This window comes from Microtus pennsylvanicus, chromosome 7 (assembly GCF_037038515.1).
Source record: "Microtus pennsylvanicus isolate mMicPen1 chromosome 7, mMicPen1.hap1, whole genome shotgun sequence".
Taxonomy (NCBI): domain Eukaryota; kingdom Metazoa; phylum Chordata; class Mammalia; order Rodentia; family Cricetidae; genus Microtus; species Microtus pennsylvanicus.
The window spans coordinates 83,942,086-83,949,866 of NC_134585.1; the positions used below are offsets into that span (position 1 = coordinate 83,942,086).

A 7,781-nucleotide genomic window follows, 5' to 3' on the forward strand; every position below is an offset into this window, starting at 1 on the left:
GGGAAAATCATTTTATTTTGTTGTTTTGTTTTGTTTTTTAAGACCATGCAAGCATAGACAGAAAACAGAGGCCTAAATCACCTTGGGTTTAGAGCCTACATGAAGGCTATCCCTTCATCCGAACACAAAGGCAATGAAGTGGTTCAGAGCGCAGAAATCAACACGGGAATGAGGACTGGGTTGTTCCGTCATTAACTAACTGTGGCTTCCTTGATGACCGTGGATTTGCAGAAAGTTTAGCATAATTGCCTCTCCTTCTCCATGGAGCTTACTGAGACGCGTGCGGACACATCCTCAAACCCATAGCTCGTCTGCCCTCAGGTCCAGTTTGGTACTGAAGTTCAAGTGAGCAAGAAAACAGAATGTACTTTACTGAGCATGTGCAATTAAAACTCAACAACAAGATAATTTATCAATTTCATAACAGGAGCTCTGGGCACAGGAACTGGAATTTCTATAAATAGCTTTATCAAAATCATCCTCTAAAATGGATAAGTTAAGACAATGAGAACGCAGTCAATATTGTTATTGTCATTATAAGTGTCTAAGGCTATAACTCAATGGCAAAGCATTTGCCTAATTAAAAGAGGCCTTGGATTCTGGCCCCAGCACTGAAAGTGGATAGACGGAGAAACTGATGATGAGACAGATACAGATGGAGAGATAGGTGGGTAATTGTGATGCCAGCACTAGCTGCTGTCCAGGTCCTTCATTTGCAGGGCCAACAAGCCGGGATGACTTCTGCTGGTACCAACGAGCACTCATTACAAGCCAGGCCCAGTTTAAAGAACCATGGAGATGTTAGCTGCTTCAAGTCAGCGGTCCCCGAGGAAAACACCATTCCTCCCTGCATTTTGCAGGTGTGTTTTGGCCAATCGTATGGCTCACAGCTGATTCTCAGGGACCTGAAATTTAAGCTCGAGTCTTTCATCCCCAAAGCAATGGGATTTACATTCTGCTGCCTCCTAAACATAGATGATGACAGCAGATTCCCAGGAGCGTTCCAAAAGGATGGGTGTCCATCTCAACTGTCACTGCAAAGCAAGTAAGATCGTTTATAAAGCAACAGGGCTGTCGGGCTGGGTAGGTGGGTCAGAGAATAAAGGCCTCTTGCACGAAAATGGGGACCTGAGTTTAATCCACAGAACCCAAGCAGGAAGGGTGGACACGGCAGAGCACTCCTGAAACCCCACCGCTGGAGAGGGAGAGCTGGAAGGAGGCCGTAGCTTACAGACCAGCTGGTCTTCAGTGGACTCGGCTTTACTTAAAGGCCAGAAACATAAATTTGATGATGACAGAAGAAACTATCATCAACAACTGGCTTCCACATGCATCTACACACACATGCCTGCACACACTCACATGTGTGTGCACGCATTCATAAACTATTGAGTACTTCTATGGGTGAGTTTGCTTCCTCTTGTCTTTAAAATCTATTGGGATAAAAACTAGGAAAACTCAGCTCCATCTCTACTTCGATACACTGAATTAGTAGACAACACAGAAATGGTCTTACTCTCTGGCTCGGGTGAACCTGATTACTCCAAATAAATAGAGAAAGGAAGTAGGGGTCCAGGGGTTCTCGATTCCTCAAACGGTGACACAGATCCACACTGTGAGTACTGGAGATAAACGGTGGACACAGCAAGAGCTCAGCAACTGAGCCACCGCAGCCACCATAGCCCCAGATGAGCCTTGATAAGAAAGTTCCAAACGAGCGAGAGGAAAAGTACTACATGGTCTAATAATACGTGGAGAAGCTGAGTCAAAAGACTTACACAGGAGAGATGGCGCAGAGACCGAGAGCACTTCCTGTTCTTGCAGAAGACCCAGGTTCAAATCCCAGCACCCACATGGTGGTTCACGACCATCCATAACTGCAGCTCCAGGGGGTACGACACCTTCCTCTGACCTCTGTAAGTAGCAGGCATTCACATGGTACATATACAGTGCCCATGCAAACAGAACACTCACACATATAAAATAAAACCATAAATCTAACAAAATGTTTCTAAGACTTTCACAGGTCGTTTTACTGCAGGAGTCTGGCGTACTGCTGGGAATCTTGATGCCAAGACAGCAACGTGACTGTTTGAATACAGCATTCTTTGTTCTTAGCTAGGAGCTGTTACCATGTGCCGCTTGCCCATTTGCCTGGCCCGTCATTGGAATGAGTTTATCTTTCCTCATCCTCTGGAGCGAGACTGATGGGAAGACGTTGTTGTTTGGCGTGTCTTCGGTGCTCGCTCACACACACTTCTGAGGATCAGGCACCAGCAGACTGGGATGCCTTATTAGGTAGGAGTGTAGCAAATGAAAACACCCTGGCCCATTTTCAAGGGGAAAAAAAGGCCTTAAGTAGGCTTAGGTTTATATGCTACAGATAAGTGGGAGGCACTGGGCCCCTGCTAGCCAGCTCCTGCTTATGGGACCCTCCTGGCTACTCTCACTCAAACCAGGTGTTAGCTCAATGTGGAAAATTACAAAATAGCTTGCAGACCTTACTAAACGTGTGCCTCTGAAAAGTCCCTTGGCAATCAGGATGCGTTAAGTCAGTCTGTAAAGCAAAGTGTTTGTTAACCATGGAAACCATGGATAGAGAGACAAAGAGAGATGTAAATGGGGAAAGGAATAGAAGGACACCCTATGAAAAAAATAGCAATTCCTAAACATGCAGGAATATCAGTTGCCACATAATATTCAGTCAGTGGAGAGCACTGTAGGGAATATTAGTCACTGTTACTGCCCTGGGTACTCCTGCCAATCAACCCGATCTTGCAAGATTATCATTCAGTCTAGCTTCCATGTCATTTTCATTCTTTGGATTTCGTTGGGGCCCTTTGTTTCCTTGCAGAGGCAATGGGCTCTGTCAGTGGGACCTGCTGTGCTGGAGTTCACGCGTGAGCTGAACTGAGAAAGGAGGACACGTGGATATTTGTTTTTACGTGCCTGCTATGATATGAAGACATACACAGTCCTGTGCATCAAAGATTCAAAGGAATTTCAGGATCCAGAGCAGGCTCGTGGTCAACTGTGCTTTATTTAAATAAAATTAGTCAAGCAGGGTCAGCAGGCAAAGGCACGTGCCACACGAGAAGGGCCACCTGAGACGGGGAACTCACAATGAGAGGCAAGGAATGGCCTTTAGAAAGTTGTTCTCTGATTGCTTTCAGTGGCGCACTCATCCCCCACCACACACAAATGATGATGGTGATGAAAATCAAATTAAATAATAATAATAGTAAACAAACTAAAACAAGCAAAACCATTCAAATGAGATATTTTAACATCTAATTCCTACCTATCACCGCTTCCCTGGAGCTGACTTTCCTCATCTAAATTATAATGGTGGTATTATTTGTTCCACATAGTTTGTAAAGTTAAAATGGTTATGGAATTATGTAAATTCTTAAGAGAAGTTTCAGTGAACATAAAGTTCTAAGGAAATATTAGAATCATGTTTTGGGATACATTAAATTGTATCTCTCCCAGTAAAGGCAATCTAAGAAAGAGAAAAAACCTCTGGAGCATTTTTGAGATATCTCATGTATACCTGAAAAACACCATAACTACAAAGAAATTGGAAATACCAAACAAAAACTAAAATCAAAGCATCCTCGGTTGGGCAAACTGGAAATGACACATTATTTAATAAGTGCCTCTGAATCCAAGCAGAAATCTCAATAATCTCACATATTACTTGCTAATAAGTATCAGAGCTTTAAATGAAAATGTCATAGGGTGCTTCAATAATATCCCTACTAAACAGGAGTGCAGATATAGGACAACTGTGAGACCGTAAAAATAGCATCAAATGCTAAGCATAGGGATGTATTCCTGCCGTTCCAGTACTTGAGAGGTCGAGGCAGGAGAATCCAAAGTTCAAGGCTAGCCTGGACTGCACTGTAAGACTCTAAAATATAGATAATTAGAATAAATAAAACTGTTTGCAATTGGCAATTATTTCATGGTCTTGTAACCAAGAAATACAAACCATTCATGGTCCCTAGGTGTTATTTAGAGGATTCTGGAATATTAAATAATATTAGTCAAGGTACTCAAAACACGGTCATATCTGCCATTTATCAGGTCTGTTTCATGAAGTCACATTTAGTTCTGTGAGATGGAAATTATTATCCTTATTTTATAGAAAGAGAAACTGGCAGACTAAGCCTGTGACCTGCTTCCCACAGCTCCTAGTCATCAGAGGTAGGATTAAAGACCTGGTCTCTTCAGTTCCAAAAGCGCTTTACCCACACAATATACCTGCTGCTTTTCTAAAGAAATAAATGGTTATTTCTAAATAAATATTCCAAAAATTATAAAACTAACAACAAATGTAAAGAAATGGCCTAGAAAAGAGGGACCCAGGAGTCCAGAGCAAAGGTTTTGCTAAGCCTCCCACAGGAGAATCTGGACAAGCACCCACTTCCGGGAGGCGGGCGTAACATGCTGTCCTTTTCCCGGGGTGGGCCAAGACAAAAGATCATAAACCAAGAACTAAGGGGAAAAAACTAGTGTTTTTATATCACACCCAGAAGAAATAAACAGCTTCCAGAATCGGAGAGGAATCTGCTTGAACACAGGTCGGCATACACTGATTGCTCTTAATGCTGCTCTCAGGGGCCTAACAGCAAACTCTTTCCCGGCGCATCTTGCACGTGACGGAAGCTTAAATAGCTTTCGCCTTACCAGCCTCAGGAATCCCATTTAACAGTGAACGTGTCTTTAACGTTTCAAAACGTTTGAGTACAGGTGATCTGAACTGTGAAACCCACACGGTGAGACCAGGTGGACTATTCTTTTCTGTGCTGGGTGATCTGATCCCGATCCTTTTGGCTACATCAGCTCATGGTGGCCTAGCTGCCAGCTGTGAATCAAGCCCTCAGCCATAGAAAGGAAACACATCAAATAACTGGATTAGAGTTTCCAATTCTTGTGTTCACAGCGTACATTGGGGCTAGGCAATATCAACGACTCTCACGGACCTCAATTACCTCACCCTGGCCTAGAAATCCATTGACTGGAAGCAAAAAAAAGGGGGGGAGGGGAAGGAAAATTTCCAATGACATAAAATTAATGTTTAAAACTAACATAACTGAAAATAAGCAAATTTTTAGTTAAGAAAATATGCTATAGTTTCCCCAGAGACATTTTGATGATTATACATATATAGGAATTGTTTTTAAAGGAAACCATGTTTAGAGGAAGTAGCACCTAGTACATAGCAGTTATAAGAGATAGTGAATGAACAAAGTAATATAACGTAATGTAAATTAGTAAAAGCACTTCTTGGCTAATACCTACAGACTGATTGACAATAGGTCAATACTATAGCATTTAAATGTTATATTTAATGAAATTTTCCTCACTCTACATTATCTATTTTTACACCTGATCTTGAAATAGGAGCTGCAACTCTATGTTTTAAAACTAGGTTGAAGGATGATCTAGTTCCTTGGCGCCCGCTGAGCCCTTTTCAGAAATCATTTTTACCTCTACGCATTCTGTACAGATGTGTCACAAGGCATTAATTTCAGCTTTGAGAAACATTTGGGAAAGACACTTTCCAGTCTTAATTCCCCAACAGACAATCACCATCTTTAAAATGCTTGGCTCTGAGCATCTGTCCACCACCATTTCTTCAATGAATGAATAAATAAGAACCCAGTCCTGGTTAAAAACACCAAAGACTTTTCAGTCGCTTCCTTAAATCTGTACCAATCAACACAGGTAGAAGCAGGGTAGCCACTTAAGAATTCATCTAAAAATCAGGATTACGTGACTTATATAAGGATACAGAATTATTCTCCTCCTCAAAGTCTGCACCTATTCCCAAACTCAAATCAAATGTATCTCGGGAAAGAACAGGGACCTGTTGTGGAACAATCTTTGTACACTGTAAATGTCTATTACCCCCATTGGTTAATAAAGAGCTGACTGACCGATGCCAGGCAGGAAGAGATTGGGTGGGAGAGCCAGACTAGGAGGATGCTGGGAAGAAGAAGGGTGGAGTCTCAGGAGTCTTGAGTAGACAAAGAGAGAAGCAAGATGAATGTGCTGTGCTGAAAGAAGATAGCACAACATGGCAGAAGGTAGATAGGAAAGATGGGTTAATTTAAGTTGTAAGAGCTATTTAGCAGCAAGCATAAGCTATTGACTAAATGTTTATAATTAATATTACATCTCTGTGTGGTTATTTGGGAGCTGGCAACCAACAAAAACAAATTCCACCTACAGGGAGCATCTTCTTTATTCTCTTAAATAGACAAATCCCAAGCATACTCTGACATGCTCCAGGGGTCACAATCACCCCATGTACTTACTTCTCATTCACCACTTGCAGTGTATCACAAAAATGTAGAAGAAAAATGTCATAAAGATTGAAGTTACTAACAGAAATGATAAACAAAAGGGAGGATAGTTGGGAAGGTGTAAAGTATGTCACATTTTCCTAAAACTTTCACATTTATAAATTAAAAGCTTTTTCTTTTTCCCCTAATCATATCTATTAACATTTATAACATAGGCCAATTGGAAAACTGAAAGTCTTAAAAAAAATGGAAAACTGAAACCAAAATCCCGACTGGTATTTTATCATTTGTGATCATCTGAAAGAGAATGGACCCTATTGGCTCTTAGGTTTGAATATTTGGTCCCCAGTTGGAGAAACTGTTTGGGAAGGATTAGGAGGTATGGACTTGTTGGAAGAAGAATGACACTGGGAGTTGGATTTAAGGTGTCAAAAGGTTTGGGAGATTTTCCCACTGTTCACTCTACCTCCTGCTTGTAGCTTTAGATGTGAGCTCTTAACTATTCCAGCCACCACACCTCCACTCATGGACTCCAACCCCCTGGCACTGTAAGCCCATTCAAATACTTTGTTTTATAATTTGTCTTGGTCATGTGTTTTATCACAGCAATAGAAAAGTAATACATCATTTAAAGCACTTGTACACATACTCATTGAAAAAAACAGCAACATTTAAAAGTCATCAACTTAAAATAATCATAATCCTACATAAATATCTCCTCCTAACAGGAAAAAAATGATCTTTCATGCATAGGTAGCATGGTCAGACCTATGACAGTAATAACCCAGTTGGTATCCCTGGTACCAACTTCTGCCTTAGTAGGGTTTCTATTGTTGCAAAGAGACACCATGACCATGGCAACTCTTATAAAGGAAAACATTTTGTGGGATGGCTTACAGTTTCAGAGGTTCAGTCCACTATCATCATGGTGGGACATAACAGCATGCAAGCAGACTGTGCTGGAGAAGGAGCTGCGGGTTTTACATCTTGATCTGCAGGCAACAGGAAGTGCTCTGAGACACTGGGTATGGCTTGAGCATATATGAGACCTCAAAGTCAACCTCCACTGCGACACACTTTCTCCAATGCCTTACATAGTCCAACAGAGCCATACCTCCTAATAGTGTCACTCCTTATGAGCTTTTGGGGAACAATTACATTCAAAATATCTACAGTAATTTTTTAGTGGTTTACTCATGCAAATTAATCAAAGTCAGCAAAACTGACTACTCCAGACCAAGGGGACAGAGACAGTGATTAGAGAAGCTGAGGAGAAGCCTGAGCTGCTGGTTCAGGAACTGTTCCTTAGATGAGTCAAGTACAGAAACTGAGTACGTATAGAAACCAAGAGCACGCATCAGTAAATCCCACATCAATCTGGTATCATTGCACATATGTCTATTACTACCTAATATGAAACAGAGTTCAGATTCTCTCTCTTTATTCTAAATTTTATTTCATTTTTCT

The 7,781-nt window shown here is 41.4% G+C and overlaps 1 pseudogene; it reads left to right on the forward strand.

The window, feature by feature from the left end:
* The first annotated feature begins 734 nt into the window (after positions 1-734).
* On the forward strand, positions 735-5,023 carry LOC142854029 (transmembrane protein 126A pseudogene; annotated as a pseudogene).
* The last annotated feature ends 2,758 nt before the right edge of the window (positions 5,024-7,781 follow it).